The sequence below is a fragment of the Vulpes vulpes genome, chromosome 13 (assembly GCF_048418805.1).
Source record: "Vulpes vulpes isolate BD-2025 chromosome 13, VulVul3, whole genome shotgun sequence".
In the NCBI taxonomy this organism is placed as follows: Eukaryota; Metazoa; Chordata; class Mammalia; order Carnivora; family Canidae; genus Vulpes; species Vulpes vulpes.
In genome coordinates this window covers 105,097,573-105,118,684 of record NC_132792.1, presented here as the reverse complement: position 1 = coordinate 105,118,684, position 21,112 = coordinate 105,097,573, and the positions used below count along the sequence as shown (strand labels likewise).

The window sequence follows — 21,112 nt, the reverse complement described above, 5'->3', positions numbered from 1 at the left end:
ATACAGGAATGTCTTACTCTAATACACAGGTTATGGATCATGAAATTTTGACATGAGTCTTGATTATGACATGATTGTTTAAAAAAAGCACATGGTTCATTTCTCTTTTATTGTGATTTTTTTGTTGTTGTTGTGAAAGAGTGACAGGATACAGTAAACTAAATCCAATTTTTCTTTCATTTTGTACTTAGAAAATAGCTACCAAATTATGGGGCGGGAGGCTATATAGACTTTATAGTGCCAATGTTTAAATTTCTTTTACTGAAATTGCAGTTATATCAAATAGAGTTCTAATGCATTCAAGTAAAAAAATCTGAGAGCCCTCCAGTGGCCAAAACAGTATATGCAAATACAGTCATTGATTCAATATCCCTCCCTCCAAAGAGCTTAAAACATTTCCAACAGTCTTGCTGCCATAAAAATGCGTGCACTGATTATTTTCTGATAACACTATTACATTGAATTTCCTTTTAGCAGTACAGGAAAACACATGTTTACCCATACCATTTAAATAAACCACAGAATATAGTGGCTCAATCCACTCATTTATCAATGAGAGATTTTGAGTAGTTTCTAGAATGTAACCATGTAAGGGCAAATCTGAATCTTGTCCAGATATGAGTAATTTAATTCCTTCCATGGCAGCTATTGAAAGAAATGCGGTTGTATATTAAAACCACTCAAGATAAAGATAAAGAAAGGATCTAGTCAACCCTAGCTGTGTCTGCTACTTCTGTGCTCCCCTTAAGCACAGAATTGTATTTTAATGTGTATATTCTTAGACTTGTAAAAGCATAGTGTGTGTGTGTAGATGTGTGTGTGTGTGTTTCTAAATTGTAATTTTGATGGTTTACCTAAGAAATGTGCTGGCTTCTCTTTTAGCAAATGCATATCTAACTAAGCCAGGCAGCAGCACTTTCCTTTACTTCGTCTCTTGTCATCAGATTACCAGGAATGGTTTGGCAGAAAGCCTGGAGTAATGTCTCTGCCTTGAAAATTGTCAAGCTTTAACATTTACCCAAATGCTGCAGCACTGAATGGTAAGGGTATTTTGTTTTGTTTTAATTAAATCCTGTATTACCTTATTAGAAAGTAAAGCTTGCTTTAAAAAAGCCCGCACACATTTAGATTCATACATATGGTGTTCAATAGAGGATTAAGATTCTTTTCGCAAATACAGAATAATATACTTAATTATTATAGCCCAAAATCTTTATAGACCACCCCAATAGACCTGCGCTTATTTATTTCAAAAAGTTAGCAAAATCAGACGAGAAACACTAAAAAAAAAAAAATCACAGCCTTTTATTTCTTAGAATGTTTTCTAAATGGTTTAGAACAGAAATGTTCATTGGTTTCCCTTTTGTATGATGATGTCTAAAGACTTACACTTCAGTGTTCCTAAGTTAAAAAAAAAAAAGTCAAGTTCAGCTAGTGTCTATGAATGACCTTCAAGAAATTCAGCCTACTGCAAGAAATGTTATGGGCAATTCTCAGAAAGCATGCTCTCATGAAGTAAGTTATTGCCTAAGACAAAAATGGGCATTTCTGGAAGCTACATTGTGTCTTTGAGGCCACTGGGGTACCATTTAGGAGACTGAAGCAATAATTTACCCTTGTGCAATGAAAAATGTAATGTAACTTGCACACCAGGATCCTTTGCCTCATTAAGTTAAACACTTCCCTCATGTCATTTTAAAGGAGAGATTATAATACTGTAAATCTAAGTAATTTAGATTTATGTTCTGGCGTCTGGCAAATGGTTACACAGGATATTTTTCAGCATTCCAAATGTTTTAGGTGCTAGGCAGTTTCAGAATGTAGATATAATTGACTTTGTAATTTGGCAAACAATAGAATGTTCTGCTTTGTGGCTATTCAGAGAGTTGCAAAGGAGCAGCCCTGCAGAATTGAGAAGAGATCTTCAGATTCCCCTGCAATGGATTTTTAGAGGTGTTGCTGACATCATTATGGTTTCTGAATCTCATTAAAACCCCAGGGGAAAATATAAACAAAAATAAACCAAGGGAGAAATGTGGGCCAGGAATTGATGCTACTCACACTTTGGATTGAATGATTTTTCTTTGTATGATACAAAGAGAAGGTATATTTCCCAAGTAATTTTCTTTTTTTAAAAAAAATGTACTGACAAAAAATTAACACTTCTAAAATGTTAGGAGGAGAGTTGAAATGTTGATAAATAAAAAGCAGAATATTACAGGAGTAAATGAGGTGATGAAAGGACACATGCTCCCTGTCACACCTGAACACTCTGATAACCAATCAGTAAAACTCATATCTAGAATTATTTTTTTACTAGAATTCCTGATAGTTTAAAAGTTCATGGAGCATTCGTTTATTTTAAGCAGTCACAGCACTTAGCTGAATATAATGTTCTAAAAAAATAGACATTTTGTTTGTGTTAGTCTATTACCCTTCTTGCACCAAAAAATTTCCATAGCTGGTAACTTTCATAGAGCATCTTTTGAAACCCAACAATTTCCTTTTCCTTTTTTTTTTAAGATTTTATTTATTTATTCATGAGAGGCAGAGGGAGGAGCAGACTCCCTGCAAGGAGCCCTATGCGGGATTCAATCCCGGGCCGTAGGATCATGCCCTGAGCCAAAGGCAGATGCTCAACCAGTGAGCCACCCAGGCATCCCTTTCCTTTTCCTTTTAAGCGTTAAAGTTTTTAAACTTAAAGGAGGTGAACAACAACAACAAAAAATCAAGAAACAAATGTTGAAGATTTCTCTTCACGAGGTCTTCATAAAGAAAGGATAACTAAGTCTTAGAAATTAATAGTGTGTAGTCACATTCTAAAATGGAATAACAGTTTTAGATATTTGAATGAAATAGGTAAAATCCTTGTGGAGTTCTGGATTCTGATGAATACAGCCAATCTCTTTATTTGTGGTTGCATCACAAATTATATGCTGACTAAAGTTAAAAAAAATACTACTGGATGCCCTTTTGGTTCAAAATTTAATTTCTGTTGGTACTTAAAATCAATGGCATTATCAGGAGAATACAAAGTACCCAATAGTAAAGATATTTGAAAGTCCTTTAAAATTCTCATCTTTACGTTCTAAAATATTACATGAGCTGCCAGATTATCACTTTTAATTATTAATACAATGAACAAGGGTTGATTTAAACAAGAATTGACCAAGTGTGTTAAAACATTAGGTTGAAAAAAAATCAGACTTTAAGAACCCCCTAATGCTGAGGTTCCCCTAAATCTCCAAGAAAGAGATATGGTATACAGCATTTTCCAAATTCACTTGACCCAGAATACTCATCTTTTTTTTTTTCTTTTTGCATATAGCATTTCCTAAAATTACTGTTTCCAAGAACATAAATTGGATTTGCTGATTTAAATTAAAATCCAAAGGCCGCAACGCCTGAGTGGCTCAGCAGTTGAACGCCTGCCTTTGGCTCAGGGCATGATCCTGGATTCTTGGGTTCAAGTCTCACATTGGGCTCCTTGCATGGAGCCTGCTTCTCCCTCTGCCTGTGTCTCTGCCTCTTTCTCTCTCCTCTGTGTCTTTTACGAATAAATAAATAAAATATTTTTAAAAAATTAAAAAATAAAAATAAAATAAAATCCAAAGGCCTTAAAATACTGGCTTAATAATTTTCCAATTTTCAAGCATCTCATTAATCTTTGAATTCTTCAGTTTTGCCTTGTTAGTGCTTAAAACTAAATGCAAAACAAAAAAAATAGAGTATCAGAGTGGCATAAATCCTACTCAAAATGATGCATTTCTAATATGTAATATAGATCACCATTCTTCTGGGGGCATTTTCCCTAACCATAGTCCTTTTATTTTGCCTCTTGGAAATACTGGGGGCTGGGGCTGTAATGGATTATACTCCACTGCATTTTTCTCCATTAATTTGCTACGCGTGATCAGTTCTTAAAGATGGGAAAGTGTAGAAGTAATGTTTCACTTTTTGGTCTCTACAATTTAAAGGAATTGCCCTAGCAGAGGCTCTTTTCTCTTCCCAAGGCTGTTTATGGGCAGGACTTCCTGAGAGATAAATGTAAAGGCAGGTAAATGTTAGGATTCCTAAGGATTGGAAAAGCACTGACAGGAAAGGTCACAGTTGCTCAGGAAACAGCAAAGATTTAGAGAGCCAAAAGCCTTAGTGGGGATGAGCATCAAAGGACGAAAAAAGATGAAAAAACAATAGAATCAGATAGTAGGCAATTGTCTACAAACTGCCAGGGCACCTGTTCACAAGGAGTCCCCCTTTATCCATGGGAATACAGTCCCCCATTATCCGTGGGAATACCGTCTAAGATCCTTACTGGATGGCTCAAACTGCAGACAGTACTGAACCCTTGATCTACTATGTTTTTTTCCTATACATATACACCTGTAATATACTTTAGCTTATAAAGTAGGCAAAGTAAGAGATTAGCAACAATAACTGATAATAAAATAGAACAGGGGTGCCTGGGTGTCACAGTTAAGCATCCAACTCTTGGTTTCGGCTCAGGTCCTGATCCCATGATTGTGAGATCAAGCCCCATGTTGGGCTTATGCTCAATAGGAGTCTGCTTGGAATTCTTTCCCTCTCCCTCTGCCCCTCCCACTCATGCTCTCTCTCTCTCAAATAAAATAAATAAATCTTAAAAAAATAATGAAATAGAACACTTTAAACAACATACTGTATCATGTTATGTAAATGTGGTTTCTCTCTCTCAAAATATCTTATTGTACTGTACTCATGCTTCTTCTTGTAATGATGTGAGACAATAAAATGCCTGCGCCAGGAAATGTAGTGAGTGACACAGGCATGAGACACAGGGACAGGCTATCTTCTGACCATTTGTTGGAAGGAAGATCACCTGCTTGCCAATCCCGGTTGACCACAGGTAATTAAAATCACAGAACGCTAAACTGCAGATAAGGAGGGAAATACTGCCTAAGATCTGAGTCTAGATCTTTGTTCTTCTGGAGGTTTGGCACCACCTATCATCATCCATTAGCACAGAATTTATTAGAAGTCTTCATAAAAATTCCAGCTTTCTCTTTTCAGGCATGTGGCAGAATTGTATTCCTCACTCAACTGAAGCGAGGTGTGACCACACAGAATGCTTTGGCCAAGGAACACGCGTCAATTCCAGGGGAAAGCAACTATGTGGAGAAAGGCCTGCAGCCCCCCCCCCCAGCACCCGCCAGTGGTAGATAATTTGAATGAGGAGGAAGAAAACCTTGGCTTTTATAAGCCAATGGGATTTAGGAGTTGTTTGTCACCTCAGGAAACCACATGTAGTATATCTGGAGCACTTCCTATGTCTGCATCTTAGCTTTATTGTATATAAAAGAAAATAACATATGTCTCTTACCTACCAAATAGTATAAAACATTGGATGCATGTGGTTTAGAAGAGAGTTGTTACACTTATTTGAAGTGCTAAAAACAACATCTTTTGATGAGTAAATATGTTGCTATGAATGTGTAACAATGAACAGTCTAGGACTCGGAAGTTCAGATGCATTAGAAGATAGATTTCATCCAAAATTAATCGACATCTCTTAATACAATTAGTAAAGGCATCTGTATTCTTCAACTATGATTAACTCAGTGAATTCATCCTTTCAGCACTCATAAATCTAAGTGCTACTACATTACATAGGAATGAGGTACAAAAAGCAAAGTAAGGCTAAAAAAGAAAAATAGTAAAAATAATCATTGCTTTCTTTAAAATACACGAAGCTTTACAAAGCTTTCATGACTCAGGCTGTCTCTGAGTCATCTTCACACCATATTTATCTTGCAAGAATGCAAAGTCCAACTTTATTTATGCAAATAAATGTACTTATATTTTATATTAAGGTACAACACAGTGATAAAAAGGCATGTTCCAAATAACTCTTTTTTAATCTATAATTTGTTTAGGTCTCTAAACCATTCTGTAAGAGAACATCTGCTAAATATAGATTTTAAAAAAATGAAACTAACCCCAAGACTCCTAAAACTTACCCTTCTGAGAGGAAAATACTTACTGTTGAAGAAAGGCAGAGTGACTTTTTAACAAGTATGGAGATTAGCCATACAAATAAGTTAAGAATACAAATTAGAGAAAGTATAAGGGAATTTTTAAATTATATCCATTGTTTTCACATGACATAATCCAGGGTCAGTGTCCAGTGAAGGGGACTAGATAATTTCTTAATATGGCACAGTTAAGGCAGAAGTTAGGAGCTTGGTAGAGATTTATTGAATTAATAAGACAAATTAGCTCAGCTACTTGAAAGCTATGATTGAAATCAGCCAGTTTTCAACAGCTAGTCTTACTTGTTTTTTACTGATGAGGCAAAAAAGAAAATGTCTATAATATTATATTTTCATATTTTGTGATAGAGAAATCTGGGTTCTCACCTAGACATTGACTTTGAACATTTGATTAGATTCAAAGATTTTTATTTAAAATAATATTTATTTATTTATTTATTTATTTATTTATTTATTTATATTTACAATATTTTTTGACTGCATTCATACAAGGGCTTTTTCCTTTGTGGAGGTAGGAAAGCCCTATATAAGAAAAAATATAATCCAAGTTTCTTATTTTTCTAAATCTCAGGTGTTGGCATGTCAATGGCATATAGCAAATGTGTGACAAATTTATAAATGGTCTGAGGAATATGAAATTAGTTAAACATCCTGAGATCAATAAGCCATACTTCCTCTCTCTCTAGTTCCCACTAACTATATTCAATTTTCAATAATTAAATGCAGTGTTGTTGTTGTTGTTGTTTAAATTCAGCATAGCAAATTGAGATTAACATTTAAGTCCTTAAAGTTTTCTAATGAAGATTTTCAGCCACCTTTAAGATTTAGGGTGACAATGTCATATCACATAAGCAATCAACTGCTTTCCTTCTGGCACCACACTGATCTGAAAAACAATCCAGCGTTTTCCAATGGTTCAGATTCAGGCTGTGTGCAGTGAGATTATTTTAATCTAGTTGTGTCAGGTTAACTTTTCCTATTGGTGTTACCCAGCAATGGGCTAGATTTGTTGAAACATGTGTTTTCTAACTCTGTGACTTTCCTTTTTATTGTGAATCTTTCTGACAATATACAGGTAATTTATCACACTTAAATTTCTATGATCTCTCTCGTCATCACAATGATGTTATGGAATCTCATTTGGCAAAAATGGAAATGGATAGCCTCTTCCCCTGCAGAAATGCAATAACCAAACAAACATTTTTTTTCAAACATGCATTTTTAACTGGCTTTCCTTGACATAGAGGAACACTAATGATCACAATTCTAGAAAAAGAGTCTGAGGTCAAAAGAATAATGATGTTTACAATGAAAAAGAATAAAGTGAATAGGAATTGTAAAAAAAAAAAAAACTTCCTCATAATAGTTGTTTGTTCATTTCCTTAAACTCAAATTAAATAGTTTCTATTTGTTAGTTACTGAGATACAAAAATGAGCAAGACACAGTCCCTGCCATCAGAGGTTCCCAGAATAGCGGGTGAACTATACAAGTAAAGAAAGTACAAGGAAGGTGACTTACGAACGAGGTCAACCTTGAAAAAGCAGAATTTATCCACAAGGAGATGAACATTGGGTGTTTGGGGTGGGGGGGCAGGTAGGTAGACTAGCACAGAGATACTATAGTGTATGGAATATTCTGGAGGCAGAAATTATGTGTGATTAAAGTGCTGGTGATAACCAGTGAAGTAGTGGAGATGGTGTTAGACAAATAGGTTGAGGCTTTGTGATAGGCCTTTAAGACATATTAAGGAATTTATTTTGAAGGAAATGGTGAATTACTAGGGATTTTTAAGTAAGGGGGCAATCCATTCATGTCTATGATTTTGAGAAGATAGGCGTGTTGGTCCTAGGGTGGGAGATGTGTTGGGGGGGGTAGACTCTAAATGCAGAACACCTGGGAGACCATTGTAATACCCAAGTTAGATGATGAAGAACTGAAATAGAGCAGTTGCAAGGAGAATGGAAAGAAAGGAATTTATTTAAGATAATTTTTTAAATGTATAGATACTTGAATAAAGGCCCAGAGAAAGCAAGAGGAGTCAAGGTCAACAGCTGACAGTGATGGTGGTAGGGTGGATTAGAGAGACTGAAGAGATAACTAAGGAAAGGGGCCAGCTAGGGACAAATAAAAGGACTGCTAAATATTGTTGACAGCTCAAATAAGGTTGGGAAATGTGAATCCCCCATGCATTTGAAAATTTCTCCAAAAGTCCACAACGAAAACTACAAATCAGAAAAACTACCCAAAATCATCAATGATGTTAGCAGACTGCCTAATATCTTCTCTAGCATGAGTATAAAAAAAATGACTATAAAAGCAGTAGAGTGAATTTCCATTCTTAGGACCAGTAATGAGATAATTTGGACTAACACTCTTATTAACTAAAGTTATTGAAAATATAAAAACAGCAAAGAGCTAATAAGATAGCGAGGTTTTCACACTCAGAAATTTGGACGACCAGAACTCTGGAGAGGAAGATGATCTTTGAAAGCTTTTGCCCTTGGGCATATAAGTATCAGGAACAAAAATCTGTGAAACCAGCTGCACTTTGGGTAGCCTTACAGGTTTTGTGGGAATGACAAAGCCCATGATCCACAGGTGAGAGTATTAATTACCTAACACAACTTTAACTTGGGACCTCAAAAGGCTGTATCTTCCTTCAGGGTAGGAGTGAACCCCAAATAAATGATTCCTCACACAGATTTGCAGCCTTGCTTTTTACACAGGGGTGATTCAGGAAACCTTAGGTGTTGGACTTTGACAAAGATAAATTCTGGGCTGATATTGCCCCCAGGTGCCTGGTAGAAGCAAACCAAAGTCCTCTCTGGAGGAAAATGTCATCACCACTAGGTCTCAATTTATTCTTACAAGTGATTTTTAAAATACATTTTCCAACAGATAGTCAAAGATATCTAAGCAACCAAGAAAATATGACACCATGAGTAAGACCTGGCAGGAAAAATAATAATAGAAACAAATCCAGTAACACTTGAGATACTAGGATGAGCAAACATATATTATAAAACTACATGTACTACATTCAATGAAATAAAGCCCAACCTTGACAGATTTCAGCAAGAGACTAGAAACTATAAGTGACATGAGAATAGCAGAGTAATATTCATCCTCTCTATCAACACTATTTTGCCTCATGGTTTAAAATTCTCACATTTTAGAATTTAAAGTTTTGTGTTCTTTTTTGGCTTTCTTTTGACACACTGAAAAAAAACAAAACCCTATGCTGAAAAGTCTGTTATAATTTTATTTATGTATTTATATGACATAATTTATTTATATATACTTATATATAAACTTATAAAATTTATTTATATATTTATATAAATTATAATTTATTTTATTTATTTATATATTTATATGTATGATTCAATCAGAAATATATTAGTTGAGTAAAAGATAAGGCCACCATGAAGTGTTTTTGTGCATACATGTGTGTATGGTGGGCACACACCAGCTCCCACTCACAAATTTCTTGGAAACACCTATGATTTCTGCCAGGCTCACTCCTACTATCAACAGGTCAGGATTCAGCTGGGTGAAGCAAGGGGAAGAGGAGTCAATGTCACCAGGGAAAATTTACAAAGGTACCATCCGCTTGTGGAGAAATGAAATGAAAATTCACTGCAACTTTCCGGAAAGTGGGTCTTGACTGCAAGAAAAAAGAAGAATACTGAGCAGTGACATTCATCAGAGGCCCGGAAGGTGGAGGAGGACTGGAAGGGGGGAGAAAGTGGGCAGAGAAAGGAGGGTAGGAGCGTCAAAACTGAGCCCTGTCAACTTCACATTTTGTTTTGGTCTTGCTAGATTATTTGGTAGTTGTAAAATCAAATGATTCTACCAATATGATGCCCAGTTATCATTTTAGAAGAGTAACACACGATATTATTTATTCTTATCAAAATTGAAAGATCCGTGTTAAGTCATTCATCGTTTGTACTTAGTTTAGCTGACTTAGTTCATTAGAATCTGGTCTGACAGAGCAAAATCCATCCAGTTACGTTTAACAACTAACTGTTCAGCCCCACACTGTGATAAGAACGTCAGCAGATTCATTTTCCCCATATAAAGTAGAATTTCCAATTCACACCATGTCCTCTGTGACTATTATGGACAGTATTTATTCAGAAGGAATGCTGTGCAAGTTTGGGAAAGCTGTCTCTAAGAGCAGAGCTGAGAGGTCATTCGACAAAATAAGAAACAAAACCTATACATGGTCAAAACATGAAGAGAACTGAAGTTTGTCATTCTTTCTTTTAAAGAAAGAAGTTTGAAATCCTTAAAACACAGCGTGGAAATAGCAAATTAGACCACTCTCCCTCCTCCACTCTCAAGCTCCATATAATCAGAACGCCTCCATTCACTTAGCAAATATCAGCTTTTTTGGAGGAAGAGAACCTGCTTGGAATTAATGAGGCGACACCAAAAAATAACTTCTATTAATAAATTGTTCTCTTCAATGGAAAACTGCTTATTTCTCTCTCTCTCTCTTTTTTTTCTAAAGGTTCCTTACACACTTCATCTCACCTTTGGGTAACCTTTTTTCCCCTTCTTTTATTTATTTTCCTTTTTCATTTTTTAAATTAGGAAGTGTCATGGTGCCATGCAAGGAAATCTCTCCATCTCACAATAAAACATTGCATCCAATGACATCATAAACACAAGTAGCATTCACTGGGTGTCGACACAGAACTATGGACATTGTAACTCAATAACTGCAGGGTGTTTAAGGAGTTAATGGAGGGAAATGTCAAGTAAGGGTAATAAAGCAAAACTGAAGTGACAGACATGCAAGATAAATTTCAAAACAAAGCTGAAATACTCTTTCTTTCTGCTGCATAACTTGTAACACGCCAACTATCTCAAGAAAGGTAAGAAAGTCACAGTCTTGGAAAAATCTTCATGATCACTTTTTCATTTACACAGATACAAAGAAAAATTCAACATTAACCTTCTCAGAGAAGCGATGAGCCTTAAAACCAATCTTTTCACTTACCCTAGAGTATGTACACCATGAGCTCCTAAATCCTTTTAATTCCAGGACATCGAGACCATACATGAATTCTTAGCACAGACACTTGAAAAACGAACTTTGACTAAATTGTTAATTACTACAGAGATCATAACAGAACTCTCTGAAATTCTAGGGAGTGATAGGAGTTTAAAATCCAGCTTCTAGATCCTGTATACTGTGTCTATCTTTAACTTGAAAATGATTTGGTTTCACATTCCGTTGAAGTCCCACTGGCAGATGCCTTTGGTAAGCTCACCAATGGCAGGCTTTCAAACGCCCTCCCTCCACCCCCCTCCTTCCTCTGACTGAGCTTCCGCTGCTGCTACATCGAATGCCCATTTACTCAGCTGTCTTTTTACCTGTCTCTGCGTGGGTAAAAGGAGATGCTTTCATTGATGGCTATTACGGAAACACTTGGAAGCTTAAGATCAGCCTGAGGACTCACTGTGCTTTCCCTCCTGCCATCCCCTCCCCCTTCTTACTGCCAGAAACCAACTGACTTCCAAACTTGGCTGTCTGAAAAAGAATGTTCTCTGACTGGCATTCCTGGAAGCAGAAAGCAAAGCAGCTCAAGTTTTGTTCTGTTGCTCTGCATGAAAAACTTCCCCAGGTACACATAGTACAAGCGAGTAAGTTTCCTAGATTTTTTTTTTCATAACTTTGAGGAGAATGGAGTGAATATTTGGGGGCATTACATATATCTTTGATGTCGCCATAGCATTTCAGTTTTAATATCTACATATCATTTTACCCAAAATGGCTCTGCGTGCAGTAAAAAGTGAAATGGCAAATCATGTGTTAAAAGTTGAATTTCCTTATTAGTAAATGAGTTGGGACCCATTCGGGGAAGAAACAGTCACGCTGCCTGCTTGACAGTATTCTGGAGCGCAGCTGTTCAATCTGTGGCTTTTCTGTGAAAGAAAACCTTGTTCAGAAGAATTGTGGAAAAACTGATTTCAATTATCCTATATTTTATATTGCAGACAGCAAGAGAAGAGGGTGCAAAAAAACATTTCTATCTCCCTGTCAAGTCTCCTTTTCCAGGATTGTCTTGCAAACTGGTGAGAACTACATGCACACACACACATGAACAAAGCCTGAGTGAATGGAAATGAGAAAAAGATACGTTTCCTCAAATAGGGTTGGACAAGGATTAATAGTGTACAGTCCCTTCAAGTTACTACTAATAAACTTGTGTTTAATATTTACTTTCTAGTTACAGGGGCCAAAAGATTTGCTGTTGCTGCTGCAGATGACCTACCTCTCTGTGTTTAAAATAGTGAATTTATTGTATGCCATTTTATGGACCAGACAACTTCTTAAAGGACCTGATAAAGGTTTTATAATTTCAGCAATCAGACAAGCTACAACCCCACACATTTTGGCTTTCCAAATTTCATCTGGCTGTGGCTGCCAACTCTGGGCAACTGTCAGCTGGCGGGGCTCAGGGTTGCGGTGTGGTTGCAGCTGCTCCTTGCAACTTGTACAGACATCTCAGAAATATTCAACAGCAAAAGGTTGACTCCAACTAAGAAGGCTTTCACATTGTTTGTTCGTGGTTGGTTTTACATTTTCTGTTCTAGGTGATCTTGTACCACATCTGAACAAGACCATGTTTGGGAACCATGAGTGAACATTTGATCAACTGGCATCAGTGTTTCTTAATTTACTTTGGGGATATTTTGATGCCCAATACAGACTGGCCTCCTACCAGCTTGCTCACTCCCTAAATTGTTACTAGATGTCCTTTAAAAAAAAATAAAAGAAGTTGGTAGAGGAGGAAGAAACTTTCCTTAGTCTTATTCCCGAAGCTGATTGTCTTAAGGACATTTCAAGTGATGTGCAATGCTAAGTAGGCATATCCAGATGACTTCAGAAATAAATAGAAAACAATAATCACTCACCCAGAGAGCACATGTCCCTGTCCCCATGTGTCTTCTCTGTATCAAAACACTCCTCCCCAAGGCTAATGGATGGTGTCAAAACACATGTGGACTAAGATAAGAGTCAGGATTGGTGGTAGGCCATCTGGTTCACATTCAGCCACACTATTTGCCTATGTTTTATCTCTGAGTGAACACTAGCATGTAACTGTGCTCAAGAAATGTTTTTTGAAACTGAATAACTGTTTATGTAAAAGTATATATTTCAACTTATGGAAAATGGTTATGTGTTGGCTCACTGTGTATCTATCTTAAAGGTTTTGGGGGAAAATTATCTCTTTTCAAGCCACTAACCAAAAGATTATATGGAAGTTATATTAGGTACTGAGTACCTTTACTGAAGGAAAAGAAAATCATAAATTTTGTGTCTGTGTGAGCGATTAGCTCTAAACACCAACATGGAAAATATTGCTAAGATCATTCCTGCTGAGCTTGTTAGCTTCTAAGAAAAATAGAGAAAAAAGGAAATGTTGGGTCCTTCTAATATTTCATACTAGCTAGTGAATTGTAAAAAAATTTCCTTATTGAATTGTTACTAGCCATTCCTTATAAATATGATATTTATCAATCAGATATCTTCTTGGGTTAACAACCTTATCTTCCCTTATATTTAAGCTGTGCCAATCATGGATATTCTAGAACAGTCTGCATGAGTCCAACCTCGAGGTTGAGTGAGCACAATGGGAATTTTTTGCTTTTCTTTTCTGCCTAACCTTCACAAGGTAATTGATAAGATTTATAATTGATAGAATTCAGTCTTATCATGAGTAAATGTTATTTTTCTCTTTCATAAGCACTAACATGAGAGTTAGGATTTGATCAGAAAAATAGCTTGCAGGGCTTGCTTCCAAAGAAAACTGGGCATGTAACAGGCAAATCAAATACCCTTGATTTATCATGAACAAGCAGTTAATCTGTGCTTCATTCTCCAGAAATAGACTGTATTAGCACAGTTCTGTGGATGGCAAATGCTGATAGCAGGATCCTTATTGAGGTGAGTGAGTAAGGTGTTCAAACATAGATCTTAGTTGATCTGATACACATCATGTGTATGAAGAATCTGGTCATTGAATAACAAGTGATTCCTGATATTTTTTTCCTTGTTAGCATCCTTAAGAGACTAGAATAGGCAAATTATCAGGATAATGGATTTGCCAATGATTTTTTTTTGTTCTTTTGCATACTTTTTTTTTTTTTTAGAAAATAGACACTACTTACTATATATTGAATATTTGTGTCCCCCCAAAATCCATATATTGAAACATAATCTACAATATGATGGCATTAGGAAGTGGGGCTTTTGGAAGTTGATTAGGTCCTGAGGGTGGTGCCCTCGTTAATGGAATTAGTGCCCTTCAAGCGAGACCTCCAGAGAGCTCCTTTGTCCCTTATGCCATGTGAGAACACAGCAAAAAGACGGCCCTCTGCGAACCAGGAAGTAGGCCTTCACCAGACATTGAATCCGTTAGTGTCTTGATATTGGACTTCCAGCTTTCAGACTGTGAGAGATCAATTCCTATTGTATATAAGCCACCCAGTCAATGGTATATTGTAATAAGAGTTTGAATGGACCAAGACAACTATACAAAAATGCACTGGGGCGGGGGTGGCGAATAGTTTTTTTTTTCCCTAAGGAAAATTAATGAACCCAAGTTGCAAGTTGCAGGGTTTTTTTTTAGACTTTATTTATTTATTCATGAGAGACATAGAAAGAGGCAGAGACATAGGCAGAGAGAAAAGCGGGTTCCATGCAGGGAGCCTAATGTGGGACTCGATCCTGGGACTCCAGGATCATGCTCTGGGCTGAAGGCAGGTGCTTAAATGCTGAGCCACCCAAGTGTCCCTCTTTTTGAAAGTAATTAAAACAGACATGGCCCAAGAAAAATTAGAAAACCATACATTAAAAAAAAACATTAAAAAACAGTCTCTAACAAAAAATATGGAAGGGATTCAAAACAGCAGCATGCTGTGTATATTATTATTAAATGTCAATCAGTTAAAAAATTGGATGAAATGGGCACTCATTTTGCATGCATATGGTGTGAAAATAGCCCTAATTATGGAAAGGGACATATGTCATAAATATACTAATGATAACATCATATTTGGTAGAGTAGCTGGGAACAACGATACTTCTGATGACAACAAGAAGACAAGACCTAATGCTTAGGTTAAAAATCATGGCATATAGGGACCCCTGGGTGGCTCAGAAGTTTAGCACCTGCCTTTGGCCCAGGGCATGATCCTGGAGTCCTAGGATTGAGTCCCACACTGGGCTCCCTGCATGGAGCCTGCTTCTCCCTCTGCCTGTCTCTGCCTCTCTCTCTCTCTCTCTCTCTCTCTGTCTCTCATGAATAAGTGAATAAAATCTTTAAAAAATTTTTTTAAAAATAAAAATCATGGCATAAAAATGTCCATGCATTATGATTTTCTACTATGTTAGAACTTCTGTAGGCATTAGGTGGAAAGGTAAAGACTAGAAGAAAGACTATCAAAAGGACTTATGGGTAAAAACATCCCCCCCAAAATATTCAAACATGAATAATTGTAGCTTTTCCTCATTTTTATTCTCCTTCTGGCCTGTGAAGAGGCATCTCTATTTCTCTTCTTTGGGTCTGCTGAATGGTAGATGGGTTGTTGAGGGGGAGGGAGTGGAAGGAGAATGAGGAGGCTCTTCAATGTGGACATGGACACAGATGAAGCTGTAGGGGGCTTATGTTAATTTTAAGATGGGTATGGAGGGAAAATACCCAAGAAAAAGAGTGATCCTGAGGTACCTGGGTGGCTCATTTGGTGAAGGGTCTGCCTTCAGCTTAGGTCATGATCCCAGGGTCCTTGGGTCAGACCCACATCCGGCTCCCTGCTCAATGGGGAGTCTGCTTCTCCCTCTGCCTGCCCCTCCCACTGCTTGTGTGCTCTTTCTCTCTCTCTCTCTCTCTCTCTCTCTCAAATACATAAAATCTTTTAAAAAAGAGTGATCTGAAAGGAATCAGTGAGACCAAAAGAATAGAGTGGGGAATAGAATCTGGCATACTAGAAGCAGGTGCCAGTCTGTCAGCTGGACTGGGGAGCAGATACTTTAATGAGGCAGACGTGGAGATGAACAAAGTTTAGAGGGGAGGTTGAGGATGTCTGGCCCTAGGACATCTGGCTGTGTATATTGTGATTTTTTCTCATGAAACACTTAAGTTAGATCTTTACTTTTCAAGGTCTGGTAGTGTCAAATTTGTGTGTCTTTCGGACACTTGATGACACTGACATAGATCTTAGATCTACAGATATCTTTGCTTACATAAACATTTTTGAAGCTAAAGCTAATTGTTTTGTCGTGTTACTGTAGTTGCTGAAATTGGTTTTCTTTGGTATGGGTAAGAAATCATCTTCACCCTAATCTAAATAAACTTCTTGATCAGTGTGTCCTTTACTTGCATTTCATTTCCTGTCTGTCTCTCTGTTCCCAGGATGGGTATCTATTACAGCCTCCTGGAACAACTCTATATGTAAAGTAACCAACCAAACCCATTTTACTGGAACTGAAGGATTTCCCAGTATGCAGGATTTTCAGTGCTAAAACCAAGAAAACCTCCAGCAAACCAGGATGAGTTGATCATTCTATATATGTAATTCAGAACTGTTTATGTTATAGAAATGCTTTTGACAAAGACTAGACTTTTTATTCATTCAGAGGTGTTTGGCCCAAGCAGATAGGTACTACAAAAATATAGATTTCTTTTGTCTTGGCCTCTGGCAGCCATGCAACTTGGGCCAGGTCAAACTCCAAGGGTCACTATGTCCTCATCTTTACAATGAAAATAATAATACATATTTCAGAATTGCTGCCGACCTCAAATGAGATACGTATGTAAAATATGTAGAATATGATATACAAAATGAATAAACCTATATTATGTGTTTTATTTTATATAAAATTATATGTAGTTATTTTTCAAAGAAACTTTTAATTATTCTAGATTGAGGAACAGTGGAAGTCCACAGATGAGGTATAACACTTCACATTGTGTATGTGGGGTAGGGAGGGGGAAAGATAGATATTGATTGACTAATAGCTTTCTTAGTAGCATTAGTTTCAGCATATGATTTTTCCCTAAATTAAATTCACCAAGAGAAGGATGGTTGATTTTTGAGAGGCTTGATAGCCCAGGAAACAATCAATACGTCATGTTCACAAAAGATTATCTTCCATGTTAAAAACAAAGATTTTTATTTGTATCTTTTCCTTTAAACTGAGGCATGGGTATTTTTCTCTTGTAGGACCAAAATCAACCCTAATTAGAGCACAATCATAAACATATCCATCCCTAGACAAAACTAGAATGTTCAGTCATCCTCGGGATAGAAAGATACCCCTACTGTACTTGGCAGGATATGCCATACTTGCTGCCTCTAAAGAAGTGAGGGTTCAGTTTGGTTTGGGAACAAAACAAGCATGTACTTAATGTTACCATTTCAAACCTGTGCAAAATTTAATAATTTTAAGTCCAGCCCATATTTGAAACCCAAACAAGCTGGTCATACTCCAAGCTTACGATGTATCAAGAGTTAGAAATGGGACAATTCTGTTTTGTGTTGTAAAACAAAATGACAAGGGATAGCCAAACTGGATCTAGTCGGATAGTTATTATATTCAGCTTATTTTTGGGGAGCAGTTTTTCTCCAGATATGCACATGGCTAATCAGTGTTTTTCAAACTTGTTTGTTGTTGTTGGTGGTGTTTTCTACAGAACCCTTTGTTCAAAGGAATTAGTTCATGGAAACTTAACAATGACAAAGCAAAGGTCCTATAGCTGAGGCTCCTGTGGGAGGCTGACCCAGCTCCCTCTTCTATAAGGCATCCCCTGCAGAAATGTCTGGGAATCTGGGAAGCACAGCTTGAAAACTACTGAGCTCTAGTACTTATAGCATTCAGTTTTTTAAAATCTAACTTTCATAGATTTTAAAAAATACATGCACATATTTTAAAAAGCCACATAGAATGATAGAGCTTAAAGGAATGTCCCATCCCACTCCACCCCTCCCCATCTGTAAATACCAGAGGCAACCACTTTCAACTCTTAACTGTTAAATATGACAATCATTCCATATTCCTAAATGATACTTGATGCTCTCATACATTTTTAAAAATTTTTCCAAAGTTGATACTGTTTATTGGTCTCCTACTAAATCCTTATCTTTAGTTCCTAAGTACACTTCCTCCAGCAGGTGTGCTTTCAATATCTGTCTCCCTCCCAACCTCCCCCTCTCTCATTTATACACACACACACACACACACACACACACACACACACACACTTTCCTTCCCTTAAGCCTTCCAATTTAGATATACAACAATTCTAGGTGAAACACTAATTGGTGTTTACACTACCTTATTATATTGTTCACATGTAAACCACATGGGATTTATGACTCCATTTCCATTCCTTTACACAGTTGTTTTTTTCTCTGACATTGGTTGCTGTGCCATAATTTAGTTTGCCTAACTTTTATTTGCCATCATTACATTTTTCCAAACTCCTCATTAATTATGTAACATTCCTCTTAAAATAGACAATTATGTCAGTTATTTTTTTCAGTCCCCCAGCCCCATCCCGAGTGTCTTTCTCAGGAAGCTACAAAGGGCAATCCCAGGATGACACTTAGGACAAATAAATTTTTGGAGAACTTGAATGCTTGAAAATATCTTTATTCTTTTCTTCCACTAATTACTGACTTGACTAGATATAGAATTCATTGTTTAGAAATACATTTCCCCCAGAAATTTCAAGGAATTTCTTCACTGTCTTTTAGTTTCTAGTATTGTATTCAGGTCATTCTTTTCTTTTTTTTTTTTTTAAACCATTTTTTTTTAAATTTATTTACGATAGTCATACAGAGAGAGAGAGAGAGAGGCAGAGACACAGGCAGAGGGAGAAGCAGGCTCCATGCACCGGGAGCCCCACGTGGGATTCGATCCCGGGTCTCCAGGATCGCGCCCTGGGCCAAAGGCAGGCGCCAAACCGCTGTGCCACCCAGGGATCCCAGGTCATTCTGTTCTTGATCCATTTATTATTTCTTCTTCTTTTTAAAAAATATTTTATTTGTTTATTCATGAGATACACACACACACACACACACACACACAGAGAGAGAGAGAGAGAGAGAGAGGCAGAGACATAGGAAGAGGGAGAAGCAGGGAGTTCGATGCAGGACTTGATCCTGGGACTCTGGGATCATGCCATGAGCCAAAGGCAGATGCTCAACCACTGAGCCACCCAGGCGTCCCTCTTCTTTTTTTAAGAAAGATTTTATTTATCTATTTTTGAGAGAGAGAGAGAGAGAAAGAGAAAGAGAGAGCAAGAGAGAGACTGCATGAGAAGGAGGGGCAGAGGGAGAGAAAGAGAATCTTAAGATGACTCCAAGCTGACTGCAGAGCCTGATACTTGGGGACTCAATCTCATCACCCTGGAATCATGACCTGAACTAAAACTGAGAGTCAGTTGCTTAACCGACTGTGCCACCGAGGTGCCCCTATTATTTCTTCTTTATCCCAGTGTTCTAATATTTCATCATAGTACATTTTGGTGTGTGTCCCCCTATTTCCCCCAACTGATACTGTTTGCAACTCGAGGGACTTTTATTTGTATCTTCCAATTTTGCAGAAATTTTATTATATTTCTTAAGCAATTTCTGAAGTCTGGCTCCTCTGTTATTTTATTCTGAAACTAAACTCCTTATAGTGGTATGCTGGACCCCTTAAATGGAGCCTCTAATTTTATTATCTTTTCTCTTCCACTAATCTGTCACTAGAATCCTCTCTAGAATAATTTCTCTTCTCTCTTTTGTTGAATATTCTATTTCTGCTAACATACGTTTGATTTCTAAGAATTCTATTTGTCTCTATTCATTCTTTTATAAAGACCATATTTTGATTCATGGACACAATTTCTTTTCTATTATCTATGAGAATATACATTCTTTTGAGCTTTCATTTCTTCCCTGCAGTCTTTGTTTCCTTCAGTTTCTTGTTTGTTTGCTTTGGTCTCTTTTTTGTTAGAGACCTTCCACCACATCTGGTATTCCCTAGTTACCTGCTTACGCAATGCATCATGGACGTTAGGGCAGTACTGTAAGGTGATCTGACAAAGCTGAGCTGTTACTGAAACACACTCAAGGGTAACTAGATTTCTCCCAACCTGTGTAGTCTGATCTTCCAGAGAAGCCCCCGTTCCAATGTACCATCCAGGAAGGACAAGCCTGGTTGTCAGAGTCCTGGAAGCAAAGCTCGGTAAGATGATTTGAAGGGGAGGGGAGTTTATTACTACTGACCATTCAGATTTCCACTTAATCTAACAGATTGTGGTATTACATCTGATGCCACCTACCACCATTTCCAAGATCACTGGGTTTAAAGCCTCTCTTATTAAGTCACTACAGAGAATAAGACACCCCACGTCCTACCTCCTGCGGAGGTTAGTGTGGTTGCCAGGCTGCACAGGTGCAAAGGGGATTTGGGAGCCCAGCTGTTAAGAAGGACAATCATCATATGATTTCACTCATACATGGAATATAATAAATAGTGAAAGGGATTATAAAGGAAAGGAGGGTAATTAAGTGGGAAAAATTAGAGAGGGAGACAAACCATGAGAGACTCCTAACTCTGGGAAACAAACAAAGGGTTGCAGAAGAGGAGGCAGGCATAGGAATGGAGTAACTGGGTGACACACTGAGAAGGGCACTTGATGGGATAAACACCGGGTGTTATACTATATGTTGGCAAATGGAATTTAAATTAAAAAATGTAAAAAGAAAAGAATCTCAATCATGTCCTGTTTTCAGCTCCACATCTCACCCCTAGCTTCAGCAATACCATTTGCCTTCACTCCTTGTGCTTTCCCTGACTCTCTAGGGCGTTCCTGTTTGCATCTTCTTGGCCTCTCTTCTGCAGGCACCTGGGTTTCCACATCGCTGCTCAGCTAAATCAAGTACCTCTTAATCCATTCCCATGCCATTTTCCAAAACATATGTCAACAGCTCTCTGCTGTTCTATGTTCTCCCATTTTCTTTATTCCAGTTAGCATTTTTTTGTTTACTATCAGTACAGGGTGGCTTTGGG

General features: G+C 37.3%; 1 protein-coding gene and 1 long non-coding RNA gene across 40 annotated transcripts in view; one reads left to right on the top strand and one right to left on the bottom strand.

Annotated features, from left to right (window-relative positions):
* DTNA (dystrobrevin alpha) overlaps positions 1-21,112 on the bottom strand; it is a 349,092-nt gene that overhangs the window by 238,138 nt on the left and 89,842 nt on the right. For 6 of the 38 annotated variants that reach the window (XM_072732155.1, XM_072732157.1, XM_072732145.1 and 3 more), the window contains exon 1: positions 11,042-11,456. The exons of 21 other annotated variants lie outside the window; for them this stretch is intronic. The gene's annotated coding sequence lies outside the window, so the exon portion shown is untranslated. Of the gene's footprint in view, positions 1-11,041; positions 11,523-21,112 lie in introns of those variants that run through there. 11 more of the 38 variants (XM_072732150.1, XM_072732177.1, XM_072732178.1 and 8 more) reach the window with 3 other exon arrangements.
* The window catches only part of LOC140594947 (uncharacterized), a 77,235-nt gene continuing 67,627 nt past the window's right edge, over positions 11,505-21,112 (top strand). The window contains exons 1-2 of one of the 2 annotated variants that reach the window (XR_011996219.1): positions 11,505-11,688; positions 12,043-14,940. This is a non-coding gene — a long non-coding RNA (uncharacterized lncRNA). Of the gene's footprint in view, positions 11,689-12,042; positions 14,941-21,112 lie in introns of those variants that run through there. The other variant, XR_011996220.1, reaches the window with a different exon arrangement.